The sequence below is a fragment of the Crocodylus siamensis genome, chromosome 14, assembly GCF_052110815.1.
Source record: "Crocodylus siamensis isolate JL-2025a chromosome 14, ASM5211081v1, whole genome shotgun sequence".
Lineage (NCBI taxonomy): Eukaryota > Metazoa > Chordata > Crocodylia > Crocodylidae > Crocodylus > Crocodylus siamensis.
This window is the reverse complement of record NC_143408.1, coordinates 5630703-5644406: the sequence shown is the minus strand read 5'-3', so window position 1 is coordinate 5644406 and position 13704 is coordinate 5630703. Positions and strand designations below refer to the sequence as shown.

At 51.5% G+C, this 13704-nt stretch overlaps 1 protein-coding gene across 1 annotated transcript in view; it reads left to right on the top strand.

Annotated features, from left to right (window-relative positions):
- The first annotated feature begins 645 nt into the window (after nucleotides 1–645).
- Nucleotides 646–13704, top strand: part of NRTN (neurturin) — a 79393-nt gene continuing 66334 nt past the window's right edge. The window contains exons 1-2 of the mRNA XM_090027419.1: nucleotides 646–751; nucleotides 4087–4251. The gene's annotated coding sequence lies outside the window, so the exon portion shown is untranslated. The remainder of the gene's footprint in view (nucleotides 752–4086; nucleotides 4252–13704) is intronic.

Sequence of the window (13704 nt, the reverse complement as noted above, 5' to 3'; positions counted from 1 at the left end):
GGTCTTCACCTTCCTCTGCACCCCCCTCTACTAGCATTAGGCAGAATTAATTCCTCCAGCAGGATGGGAAGCAATTGGGGAACAAGCAACCACTGGATGATGTTTCAGTGGTGGAACAGGACAGGCCAAATTCAGCCCTCATGTGAGAGGCGGCAAATTATATATACACACAATATGAAGTGCTTGTGCCCATGAAGGATGTAGACAGGCCCGTAATTCCTGCCCTAGTGCCTCCGGCTCTCAGGTTGTCTATCACTCAAAGGGGGAGGCAAGGGCAAGTTGCGTCCGCTGTGACATCTTCCATTGACCAGGTCCTGGGAGCCGTCACTTGTTTCCACCTCCTGTCCTCACCCCGCTGAACCAGCTGCTTTCACGCACCCTCACCCCGACGACTGTAATCCGCAATTCATCCCATTGTGCAAGCATCTCAAAGGAAGTGCTGGGAGCTTTCAAGTCGCTGTTACTAAGAGCAACCCTTTTATTACCATCCACATGTTGGGCACATGTGGCCAAAGGAACATCTGTCTGAGAGGCAGCATCAGGCAGCTGCAAGAGCTATTCTCCACCCAGCCTGGGTCGCTCGCACAATCCAGGCTGGCCTATAAAACCAGGCTTCATATAAAAAAAAAAAAAAAACCAAACAAACCAAAAAACCCATGCTCTCTGGGCAGTAGCTGTTCAATGGACCATACTGGGGAATGGGGAGGCTTGCAAGGAGGCCGGTGAAGGGAAGGCTGTTGCGGAGATTCAGGTAAGCTGCCCTGAGAAGTTTTTGTTTCTCCTTTCATCTCCCCCCGCCTTTTCTTACCCTGGCATTCAGAAACCAGTGTGAAGATCAGGGGACGATCAATGAGACAATTCAGGCTGCAGTCCTACCTGTCTCCCTCTGGAGCCTTGACAGCAGGGGGAGTCGAGGTGACCCCAGCCCTTGGTTTCAAGCCTCTCGCTCTACACCTCCGAACTGTCTTTCAGCCGTGGGGTTGAAGGCAGTGTGTCATCGTGGGGAAGGAAGCCGTCAGCCCCGCTGACTGTACAAGCAGCCGTCGTAGAGGGGACCTTGGAAGATACTCCCCTCGCTGATGCGATCCCTGACCCTCTTCTCGCTTTTACCAGTGCACATCAGGAATGACTCCCTTGAGTTCAACTGAATGACATGAGTATTATACCTTTGGCTTTGCCTTGTATTTAGCACCGGAAGAATGACACTCCTAATACGGCCATCCCCTTCCACCTTGCCAACTGAAACAGAAGACCGTGAGAAATACAGGGTGAAAGCCAGCCCCTCACAAATTTTCTCCAGACTGTGTTTTGGCCCAGAGGCACCGGAGAATCCTTGAAGGATTTTGTCATTGTTACTGATTTAGGTGGAAAGCGCCCAGACATTCGAGACTGAGAGACTAGTGGTTGCTGTACGTCCTGTGTTCCCCAAAGACATTTCAAGATAGAAGCAGCAGCAAAGCCAGCTGCTGTATGGGACCAGTGGCAAAGACAGAGGTGCGTATGGGGACAGGCAGACGGGGTTATATGCACCACTCTCTGCTGCTCCCATGATGGTTGTGCACCGGCTTTGTGCTGAATGTAGCATAAAAACAATACTAATTTAAGACCAAGATGCGGCATCTCACATTGCGTCTCCTTTGTTCTCCCTTCGGAAAGTTCTTGCTGCTTCCAGTCCCTTTGCTCCGGTGCCGTAATCGCAGCTGCATTTTCTGAGGCACGCTCCATTCAGGGCTGCTTTGCATTAAGCTGTTTATTTAGCAGCTACTGGTTTTGGCAGGACATTTCTGCATTTCATTGTTTTCTCCTTGCAGGGGCTGCATGCTGTGACCAGCAGCTTTTATTTGCGGGTGGAGGAGTCTGCAAGGCAGAGGAGAAGACTCAGATTTGTTGGGGGAAGCAGTTCTTGATTGCTTTGGACTCCTGGACCATGGCAGTCTTGGGACAGGCTGGGGGAGAAGGGGATGGAAATCAGTGGAGCACATCTTTCCGGGTGATTTGAGATGTTGGGTTGGTGCAGTCGGGCGTAGGGGAAACGGCCGTGCTGGCTCTGCACACCCACAGAGGTGGGGGTGTTGTGATGCCCGCACCGGGTCCTCAGAGCCCTCTCAATCCTCCCCATGCAGGCAGGAGCTCCACAGAGCTGGAAGTTCAAATCCCATCCAGTTCTAGCCCACTGTCACCCTTTCATAAAAGACCAGCTGAGTGCAGGTACTTTACTAAGAGAGGTCCTCAGAGCCTGTGCTCTACCTGCTGCTCACAGCAGACCTGAATGGAGGATCCTGCAGCAGTTTTAGAAACATCTGCCTTTGCCCTGACCTTCCACCAGCTACACTTATAGAGCAATAGCAAGAAGGGCCCTCTTGTCTCCTGAGAGGTCAAGCTATGGGGGCACTGGGGCGAGGGCCACCTTCTCATGATGCTCGTGATCCACGGAGGCACCACCTTGGAGAAGCTCTAATGCTTGGTGGTGCTAGCGTGTCCCACTGCTCTCCCAGCGATAGGGGGTCAGCAGGATCCCAGACCTCCCAGCATAGACGGCATGGACTCGACATGTACTAACAAAAACAATCCCGGCGTATTAATATTTGCAAAAACAAACACTGGGACCAATGGAGAAAACGGTCCTTTAAGTCGGCTATCCCCTCTCCTTTGCTGAGCCTCAGAGCCCATCCCTTCCCCAGACCATTCCTCTCCCAGAACTCCTATTAGATGGAGCAACGTGTGCCAACACCTCGCTTCACATCATAGGCATGGGTCCCATCAAAGCTTTGCACTTGGAGGAGAACACAGTCCTCTCATGCAGCCAGGTTCTCCATTGCCTGAACCTTGTGTGGGACAAAAGAAGGGCAAGTCTGCAAGGCATAAAGTAGCAGTGTGCAGGGGAAACGGAGCTACCTCCGAAGATGTGAGCGCAGGGAATAAAAGCAGTATGGCCATATTAGCCTCCTTGGTTCAGCTTCCCATGTTCCCTGAAGGCCGTATGAGATTCTCATCCTCTCCCTTGCCTCCAATGTTGATCCCTTATTTGTTGTTTCGGACGGTTCCCATCATTTATTTCAGGTGGGTACAAGAAAAACCTTCCTCTGATATCTTGGCATTTCCTCTGCTCATGTCATGGGAAATTTTTAGCTGCAATATCTGTACTGGCAAGGTGAAGGGGTGGGAATAGCTCATGTTTTTTCAACCCCTTAGAAGGAGGAGGAGATGTAGAGTGATGTGTGTTTGTACAGATCATCCCTCAGACTATACATGGTAATACAATGCCTCCAAGAGACAGGCACAAGTGTAGCAGAAAAGGAAGGTCCTAAGGTAATTACTTTAGATGCTGGGCTTCACCATTCAGGGTGGTGTTGCCCCAGTGCTGCTGGTGCTTTACTGGTGTGAGCTGAAGCTTGCATTCACCAATGCTTTAAGGCCTAGTTCCTACCCTAGCTCTGCCAGTGACCCGCTGCATGAGACCTAGAGCAAGTCTCTTCACCTCTATTGCCTTCCCTTGTCTATAGATTGCGAATGCTTTGGGACAGGCTGCATTTGTTCCTGTGTATCTATAGCACCTAGTGCAGAGGGACCTCAATCTCACACCATGCAGCTATCATACAAATCATCGGCTATAATACAAATAATAATAAATAGAATATCAGAGCATACAAATAATAATAGTAATATCATGCAAATAATAGAGCCTTAGGCAGGCTTTGAATCCATGTGGTATATAAAAGAATCAAAATGCACCCAGCTCAGGCCTGTGGGCTATTTATTTGGATATGAAATCTATTTCTCTCTGGTCCTCACTTTTTCAGTTTTGAATAGGTCTCAGATTTGGGCATGGACAATACATGATTGCATCTCAGAAGTTTTAAGTGTAGAAGCCAGAGACTGGGGTGGATCAGGAGATGCAATCTCAGCACTCAGCAGCATGTGAGATGGATGCTTCTGTCTAAACACAGTAAAATAGTTAACAATGCCAGCATCCAAAAAGTTGTGTTCACAGTGCAATGGGATGGGCAGCTCATACCTCTGCAAGCTGCTGGCTCAGGCTCCCTGCAGACTCTCAGCATCCCTTCCCACCTGTGATTGCATTTTCAGGATCATCTTCCCAAGTAGGAGGCCTGAACCACCTGCATGGGCGTCAAAGCAAAGGACTGCTGCCTGCCGCAGCCCCTGGGACTACGATGGGGCTCTTGGACATGGCTGTGAGTCCTGTCGTGCGAGTCAATAGGAGGGAATCCAGTGACAAGATTCCTGGTTCAGGTTGGTCAGAAATCCCCGCCATCCCATAATGGGAGTCCTCGGAGAAAGAAGGAAATCCTCATGTCCTCATTGCAGGAGGGGTATGAGTGGGGCTAGGAGCCAGGGACCAGTGTTGTGAAGAGCACCACAACTTGGATAGTCCCCAGTGTCAGCTGGACTTTTCTCTGCTGATCACTACCTAGATGCTCTTCTGGGGTCATCTCCTGCATGGGTAGGGATAGGGAGATGGACAGCGTAGTGGGCCATCCCGACCATATAATGGGAACAGAACTCAGGGCTTCTGTAACTTGGGCCACTGCCTTGCTCTTGCATCAGAGGCTTTCCTCCTTAGTCTGGAAATTTGAGATCCAGGTGCACTGGGTACATCTGGAGCTCATTTCCCTCCAGCCAGGGATGCTGGCACAAGCTGGATAGGCTAGAAAACTCCAGTGGCTTAAATCAAAGGGGGAAAACCCAGCATTTGGAATCGAGACCAAGGGATACTTGGCTCTAAAGCATCCTCAGCCTCTGCTTTGAAATCTTCATGTAAAGAGCAATTGATGGGATCAGTGATATATTATTAAATAGCCAGCAAACCTGGGCAGCTCCCCCCCTTGAATTTACTGCTCTGGGAACGGAAAGGCTTTCGCTGGGCCATGGAAACCCTGGTAAATCAAGTTGCCGGATATTGCTGCTGCTGCGTTAACAAGGGTGTTTTATTGGAGACGCCTGCCTGATGGGAGAGCAGCAAGGTGAGCACCCTGAAAAGCAGCAGCAAGCAGAGGGAGGTATTTCTCTGGCAAATCCCCATTGAGGAAGGACTGCAGTAGTCTGCTGGGCCACGCAAAGGGAGGCGAATGCTGCGGCTCGGTTGTTGCTGGGCAGATTGAGGTGCTTTGAGGGAGAGGCACAGCGCCGTGCGCAGCAGGGTCCTGGTACCAGATGGGGGCTGCCAGATACTACTGACAATTCAGATGCTAAATAATAATCCAGCAGCAAGAAAGTAGTGCAAGTCTTCCTGCTAAGCAGCTCCAGGCTTCCTTCCTATTGCAGTACGTCCTTCTCTCTATTTGACTTTCCTCCCAGATTTCTCTCTACAACGAGGTGCCGCTTTCCCCGATTCTCGTTCATAACCACGGCACGAAACAGCAGTTGCGGCTGCAGGAGGTGATGCATCTGGGCTGATTCTCCTCTCTCTTGTGTTCCTCTTCTAACGCAGGTAGCCCTGGAGCCTCTCTCAATGGATACCAGGCACCACGAGCAGAATCAGGCCCATGGTTTAAAGCTTCAGGCCCACATCTACAGCCTCTCACCCTGCTGCTCTCCTATAATGCCATGTGTCATACAGGCAGGGAATTCATTTCCCCTGGCCCCACAGGCAGAGATCTCTCCCCAGGAAACTACAACCAAAAAGCTCCGTGGCAGGAATCTGTGAACACAAAATGCATCCTAGCCTAATGCAGCAAGGTGGCAGCAATATGTAGTGACACACGTGTGCATACACACATGCAGTATTGCACAGACACGCATGCACAGATGAATGAAGTAGGTTTATAATTACAAGGAACTCGGAAACTGTCTGCGTGCTTGCACTGGAGAACATGGGAAGCACTTTGTTGAGTTGGGGCCTACAACAGGCATATTTAGCCCCTGGTTACAATGCATTTTGGAAGAGCTCAGAAAAGGGGATATATTAAGAGCTGTGAGACTCCTCAATAATGGTGCACACTAACCCATCCTAGTTATTAATGCTGCGGGTGCATTGCCAATAAACAAGACCCAGGGATGGCCAAACTCGGAGACTTCTCCGTGGTATGAGGCTCCAGGGTGATCATACCAGCACTGGTTGAAAGCTCCATGCTCTTCCTTGTGGTTGACCCTGCTGTGCGTTCACCGATGTCCATGAGAACACGGAGTTATGAAATCAAGGAGATGAATTTGTTCTGGTGATAAAGCCTCATGTGTAGTAATCTTATCCCAACTCTGTGCATTCAATATAGCAGACAGGGAGAAGGAGGACATATTATGGTCTTAATACTAGAAGTACAGGCTTAGGACATGGTTCATCAGACTAAGACCTCAACATCTGGGGTCTATATCCCGCTCTGCCATTGACCTGCTGGGTGACCTTGCTTTGTCAGTCTCGTCTACCTAGATTGAGAGCTCTGTGGAGAAGGGACGTGTCCCTGTGTGCTTTTACAGGACCCAAATGGTCTTGTAGGTCAGGTAGGGGCAGCTGGTAATTTTGCAGTAATTTCACCCGCATTTTAAACAGACTGTTTTCCCCCCTTTAATAAAACAGGACTGTGGAGGTTGCTGTGAAGGCAAGAGGCTCTGATAGCTGTTTCAGTGTGAACTGGAAGTATCTGAATGTAGCTGAACTCCACATCTGGCAGTGCATAAAGCATGAAAATCAAGCAAGCCAGCAGCCCCTTTTAGCCAGGTAGCAGGGTCTAACTAAATGGGGATGACCTGAGAAAGCTGAGTTATAGCTCAGCCCAGGAAACAACAGTCTTCCACTGGTCCCTGTGGTTGCAAAGATACCGCTCAACATGTAAATAGGTTTTGCTGGTCAGCATGTTTCCTTTCGCTTCTCCCCTTGTCCCCCCTCCCTGCCAGATACATGCAGTATGAACACCATTTCTCTTTCGAAATTTTCAAAATGGAACTATTCTATTTTATTGGGGATTTCTATAGTATTTTTCTTGGTTTCCAAAAGCCAAAAATTTTCCAAGCCACTGGGAGTTCAACACAGCTAGAACAATGCTGCGACGTAACTTTGGAAACACTCCTCCAGTCGAGGTGTCCAGATAAGGGCGTGCATCATGCCCGATCAGGTACTACACGGAGGCAAACCAAACACTGGATCAGCAGTAGCAGGCACCTGTTGATCCTTTTGGATCATGGTGCATACATAAGAGATCACCAGGACCTTCAACACCTACACGTAGGCAGGCAGGAGTATGGAGGAGTGGAGGCTGCCCAGATCTTCCATCCCTCTCTTAGACCATTAAGACAGCAGTCAAAGCCCAGACAGACTCCAGATGTTCAGTGCCTCTATGGCTGTAGTTTAATGCGCATTTGGGAATTAAACCTGGGTCACCTGTATGGCAGATAAGGATTCTACCACTGAATTAATGCTTTGAAACAGAAAAGAATTGGAAATATTTTTTCTGCAAAAATTAAAGCAGCAAAAGAAATGGAGATAATTGCAGTCAAAGCATTTCAACCAGGCATAAAAATGGCTGCCAAAAGGCATTCTTGAACCTGCAGAAAGCCTCAAACAATAGGTGGGGAAATCTGAGCTGCCTTCAACTATATACCTTGCTCTTGATGCTGGAGCTTAAGGGGATTAAAGTTGCCATTAACAGTTTCATTTCTGGATCAAGAAGAAGAATCAATGACAAAGCTGCCAAGGAGAAGCGGGGAGTGTCTGGCTGGGAGAGGGGAGCCCAAGCAGCTGGCTTCAATGAGCCATGCCTTGCAGAAGCTGCTGGGCGTGGGAGCAGCCTGCAGCTTATATAAATGAGACCCAGTGCCTTCCAGGGTGCATGTGGCTGTGCTAGCGTCTGCTGAAGAAAGTAAAGCCACTCCGGGACAAGAGTAGGCCAAAGCTTGGGACAGAGATACTGAGTCTGGGGAGAATTCTGCAAGTTTGGGGCCGGTCTCTAGGAAACCCTGGTCTTGCCTGAGATGCAAGCAACTGGACGGGGGAAGAGGGTTCCCACCTTTGGGTGCAGCCCACAGCAAAATCTGTGCTCTTCTCTCCCTCTTTTTCAAGGACTGACACTTTGACTCCCCCTGTGATGTTCTGCTCTTCCTGATCCATCTGGGCAACTCTTTCTTAGCTAGAAAGCATGCTTGCTTGTATTGAATCCTAGAAAATGAGGGTTGGAAGGGACCTCGGATGTCATCTAGTCCGACCCCCTACTTCTCACATGTTTTTCACATTCTTCAGTTCAGTCCAAGTCCAAGCCATCTGCTTCCTAGAGGGTGGGTTAGCCTGTGGGCAGAGCGACTGTCTTTGTGCCAGTCGGTCTTGGGAGGATGGATCCTCCCACAACTCTCTTGATCTGGACTGTGGCTGCTATACCCGGTAAGGGCTCACTTGTGCTGAGGCTCCCCTTCCTGGGTGGTGCACCACAAAATGATTCAAGTGATCGTTATTGCCCCAAGAGACTTCAAAGCTCAAATGAGGCAACAGGGGGGCAACAGCACAAAACAGCTCTGCCTGCTGGGCTGGGAATCAGGAGAACTGGAGTCAGCTCTGACAAACTCCCCGTGGCCCTATTTGACAACGACAGGCGTGGGCTAGCCCACTATTTTACTCTGGCTGCAGCTGTCGGGCAGCGATGGAGACTGAGCCAGCAACTGATTGCTTGAGACAAAAAATGAAGGAAAAAAAAAGGATGCGTCGGTGCGGTCAAAGGGACAAAATAAGTGAACCCTCGGGGGACACGGAGCAGAGCCCCGCAGCCCTCAAAAGCAGCCAGAGAGCTGGCGGCTACTGCCCAGTAGTACTCTGCTTGGGTACAGGAACGGACTAAACCCAGGAGAAAGGCCGCACGGTCCCTGGGGACCATCCCAGCCAGAGCCTCCTTCCAGGTCAGCCAGATGGCCAGCTTGGCCAGGGCCAGGAGGAGGTTGACCAGGAGGTCCTGGGCCTTTGTGGGGCCATGGATGGGGAGTGCAGAAATAAACCTGTGCGGGGAGAAGTGCAGCCAGAACCCCAGCAGGAGGTTTTGGAGGAGGAGGTGCAGGGGCTGCAGCCTGGCACACTCCAGGACCCGGTGCACCAGGGTCTCCCTCTGCCAAGAAAATGGCGCGTGTCGGGGGCCATCGTAAAGCACGCCAGGTACACGCCTGTCGCGATGACTCCGTGGAGGAGCCGCCAGCCTAGGTCCCCAGTGGCGCGGGGGATCACGGTGGAGTACAGACCCTGCCACGGGCGTCCGTCGGCCTCCCCTTGCCGAGGGTGTCCCTCCACTTGGTGTCCGGGCGGGATGCGAGGGCGTGCAGTGGATGAGCGTGTAGAGCTGATGCCAGCGGGCCGTAGAAAAGTACCCAGTGGACCCAGGTGCGTGTCCCCCAGCCGACTCGAATGGTGGAGCAGGGAGCGCTGCGGGGCACGGGCCCCACCACCAGCTCCACCAGGCCGGGGGACACGGGCACGCAGAAAACTCCCCATGAAACCGCCTCTGCAGTGCTTAGACACTGGAATGGGGCCTCCATAAGCCTATCTAGAGTTAAGGCGGACGAGGGTCTTTGGGTAAATGCGATATCTTTTATTAGACCAGCTCAAGTAGCTGGAAAAGTTCAGTTAGCCTAGAGTTAACTGTATTTAGCAACCACTGGTCAAGAGCATTCACCTCTTCCTTTGAGGCTCAGAAGGGGACCTTGCTTGCGGCTCACCCTGTAGCAGTACTGTCTTGAGGCCGCTAAGCTCCTGGTTTGAGCAGCAAGCTGTACACACAAACGTTACAGCTGATTCTTCATTATGGGAACCCCAGCAATGGGTTAAGTCCCATCTGGAAACTAGCCACCACTTAGCAGATGCAACCAAAACAGCCCAGGCCCTTTGACCTGCTCTAAGTCAAGGGGCCATAAGCTTTTAAGGGTCCTGGATCCCCGATTTGACTTAAATTAAAAGATGTTTCTTCTGGTAGGATTTAAATTCCTTGACATCAGTCTTTATATAGATGACCTGGATTTATTTATTATTAAAAATAACTTCTCCCAGCAGTGTCCCGTTGCCATATTAGAGCATCGTTGCTTTTGTGGTGTGGAGGATAAGAGGAATCTCTTGTGATTACGTTTGTCACCCTGGCACTTAGAATTATTTGTCTTGGCCTGACCCAAGCTACTCCTACAATACCATTCGGAGGGAGAAAGGGCTACCATGACTATAGCTGAGTATGTTACTTCTTTCTTTTTTTTCCCCCAGCTTCTCCAAAAAGTCCCTTTCTGTTTGGGCTGATCCCCAAATCAGTTTCTAATACTTTTAATTTTTTTTCCAGCAAAAAAGTTGTAAAAAAAAAATGTTCTGGGTTGATCAAAACATCCTGCTCAACCCAAGCCACTACACCGTGGGTATGCACATGGGGAATGTAGGTTTAATTTAACTTCTTAATGAAGCAGTTGGGAAAATGACATGATTATGATGAAATATTCCAGTTTGGAAACTTGTTTGAATTTGATGGAAGCAATCTGCCACACTGACTTAGTGCTTCAGCTGACCTGAAGCACTATTTTTTTTGACAAGCTCTGCCTAGTTTTTTGCCCCGTTTTAACTGGGAAGAGAACCTGCTGTTAGTGTTGTAACCCAAGCTGAGGCTATGGGCTGTGCCCATGCTCATGCAGGACCCAAAAGTACTGGTAATGCCAGACAATGTCCTTGGCTAACTCGGTTAAAAAACCTCATATGTTTCAAGGCCATTCTGCATAATACGAGACGTGGACCTTTTCCCAATCACCTTTTGGATCATCCAGAAAAGCATCCAGCCTTGGTCAGGGGTTTTCACATACTGGACACAGTCTGTCATTTTGATTAGGGCTGCAGTCTGGGACTCGGAAAGTCTGGGTCCAAGTTCCTGCTCCGCCACAGACTATGTGTGTGCCCTTGGGCAAGTCACTTAGCCCATCTCATCTCACACCTGTAGATGGGAGAGAAGTGCTTTCCCAGCTCTGGGGCGGTGGTGAGCATAAATCTGTTGGTGATTCTGAGAGGCTTGGATCCTACCGCTGCAGGAAGGGGTTTTCTTGATGCTTAATAATTTTGGCATCCTAGTTAGCATTTGGCTTCAACTGCCAGGAAAGAATAGAGTCAGAGCCAGCCTTATAATGCCTGCTGCCCCCGCTCTCACCTCAGCCCTGCATTTCTTCCCTTGGAAATTAGAAAAGTCGTGTTGAGGGAGATCCAACCCTTCTGGGTCACACGCTACACTGGACTGGAGGGTTGCTGTGGGTCGCAGGTTGGTGTCTTCAGCCAGTCCAGTGGTGATGCTGCTGGGGACTCCCCGCTAGCAGGCGGTATCCTGTGAGCAGCCTGTGTGAGCATTTCCACTGTGTCTGATATGAAGGGCTAGGCTGTGTGTCAGCACAAAGGGGAGAAGGCTTCCCACCCCACCATCCCCAGCTCAGCTGCCAGGACCTTGGCTCCACAAATATAGCAGCACCTGGGGCAAAGCGGGCAAGTTGCTCTCATTGGTGCTACCACGGCTTCTTGGGGAGCGCTGTACCAGCCAGCTGTCCTGGCTAGCATGGCTTGTCCTGGCAAAATTTGCCCTGTGTAGCTTATATCTGCACCCAGAAGCAAACCACCCTGTCCCGAAGCGCCTTTGCTGGTCATGTTTGACCGATCTGGTGGTATAGAAATGTCGCTTAAAAGAAGAGACATCACAGTTTCATAGATGTAAGGGGCTGGAAGTGACCTTACAGCTCATTGGGTCCAGCCCCCCTGCACCTGGGCAGGAAAAACTGCTGGGGTCAGACAACCCCAGCAAGGCGCTCCCCTAAAGCTGGCACTGCTGTCCCTGTGGAAATGCCCCATGTGTGGCCTGTCTCCCTCTGGCTGGAGGCTTTGTAGAAGCTGGGCACAGCAGCTACTTATCTCTGTCCCCTCTCTCCTGCCAGAGGAGCAGAGGCAGCTCTGGACGGCAAGTATAGGCCAGCAGCAACGACAGCCATCCTGGAGCACAGGGCAGCGGAGGAAGGCTGTAACCCACAGGGTTATCACAGTATCAGCGATTGCAATTCGTGCTCAGAGCTGGGATGAATGCTGCCCCAGGGGCCAGCCGACGAGGAGCCTGCGTGACACTAGAGGGCACTGCAAGAAGGAGTCAGAAACAACGGGGAGCAAGTGGGGCTGGAAGTCAGGTGCGAAGGTCTGTGCAGAGCCCAGTCCCCACGCCGCACTTCTCTCCCACAACCTGCAAGAGCCTCAGCCACGCACACCTGGGCTGCTGCGGGAGCGGGAGGCAGCTCCTGTTTGGGTGCTAGCCTGCAGCGGCGAGTACCTCCCATGCACAGCTCTCTTATGAGGGCTGCCAGGAGCCTGCGCCCCAGGGAGGCATTACCGCGCCAGCATCCAGACTTCCTCCAACTGTGTGCGTCTCTCAAGCACGCACACTTTCACTGCCGGCTTCCTCCCCAGTTTATATCCATCCCCTGGGCACAGTAAGCTGCCTAGCCCCGCTCCTCCAGCTTAAGCCAAATCCATGCCTCTAAATGGAGGCTGCGTTCCACGTTGCAGCCATTTCTGCCACTGGGCTGTCTTAAAGCCCCCTGTTACACTTCAACTTCTTCTCTCTCACCCCACACCTGGTGCAAGCAGAGTAACGAGGGCACAGACCAGGCACTCGGGTCTGCCCGCACTTGCACACGCGGGCGACTTGGGCAGCCCCTGCTGCCTCAACTGGACTCGCCAGACAGAATTGGGCCCCAAAGTTAATTAGCCCAGTCTCCTTTTGGAGGCTGTCAGCGCCAGATGCTTCAGGGAAAGGTATAAGAGCCCAGCAGGAGGCAGATGGGGGATAATCTGCCCCATCCCCACCCCCAGTAGTTAGGACGATTATGCTACATCGGTGACACTCAGTCCCAACGGGCCACGTGAACCAGTGATGACCAAAGCACCAGAAGAACACGGCCAGGCCAGGGGGACCTGCAGCCAAACGCCCTCCAGGTCTGGAGCACGGCCCTTGACACTTGCACGGGCTGGCCGGAGATCGTGCACATGCTGGCTCGCGTATAATTGCCCAGAGCAAAACCCAGCCTGACGCTTTCTGCGCAGAGCTGCCAGCCATAGGTTGAAGAGCCGCTTATGGCTCAGGAGCCGGGGTCTGAGAGTCGCTGGGCTGCAGCGACTCAAGGTCACGTTGCCCCTGAACGGGAGACTCCATGCAGGGCTGAGCATGTGCGCTCCGGGCTTAGCACTTCCAGCTAATTCACCTTCCGCTCCCGGAGAATCCCCAGGCAGACCAGCCCCGAGTTCAGCTTAAGCCCTGAAGCCTGAGGTTTAATATCCTTTCCAAAACCTCATTGTTCGCTATAACAACACTGGAAGTTCTTTATCCACATAAATCTTGGGGTCTTGGCCTCAGCCGCTTCCTGTGGCAAGGCCTTCCCTGGTTTAATCACACATCGTGCGAAAAAGGGTTTCCTTTCATCGGCTCTGGTTGTTCCCTCCTTCCTCGGCCGTCCCGTCGGCACTTGCGCCGTGCGGCAGAGAGAACGGAGATTCCCGATTGACCTTCTCTAGATCAGGCCTTATGCACAGCGCCCACCCTTAACCTGCCATTCGAGGTAACTAACCCCCCACTTCCCAGGCCTTTACTAATCCTCACTGCCCTCCCCTGAACTCCCTTTTTTCACAGATTTCATCGACATTCGGGCTGGAAGGGACCCCGGAAGATTTCATAGATTTCATAAACATCAGGGCTGGAAGGGACCTCGGAAGATCATCGAGCCCAGCCCCCC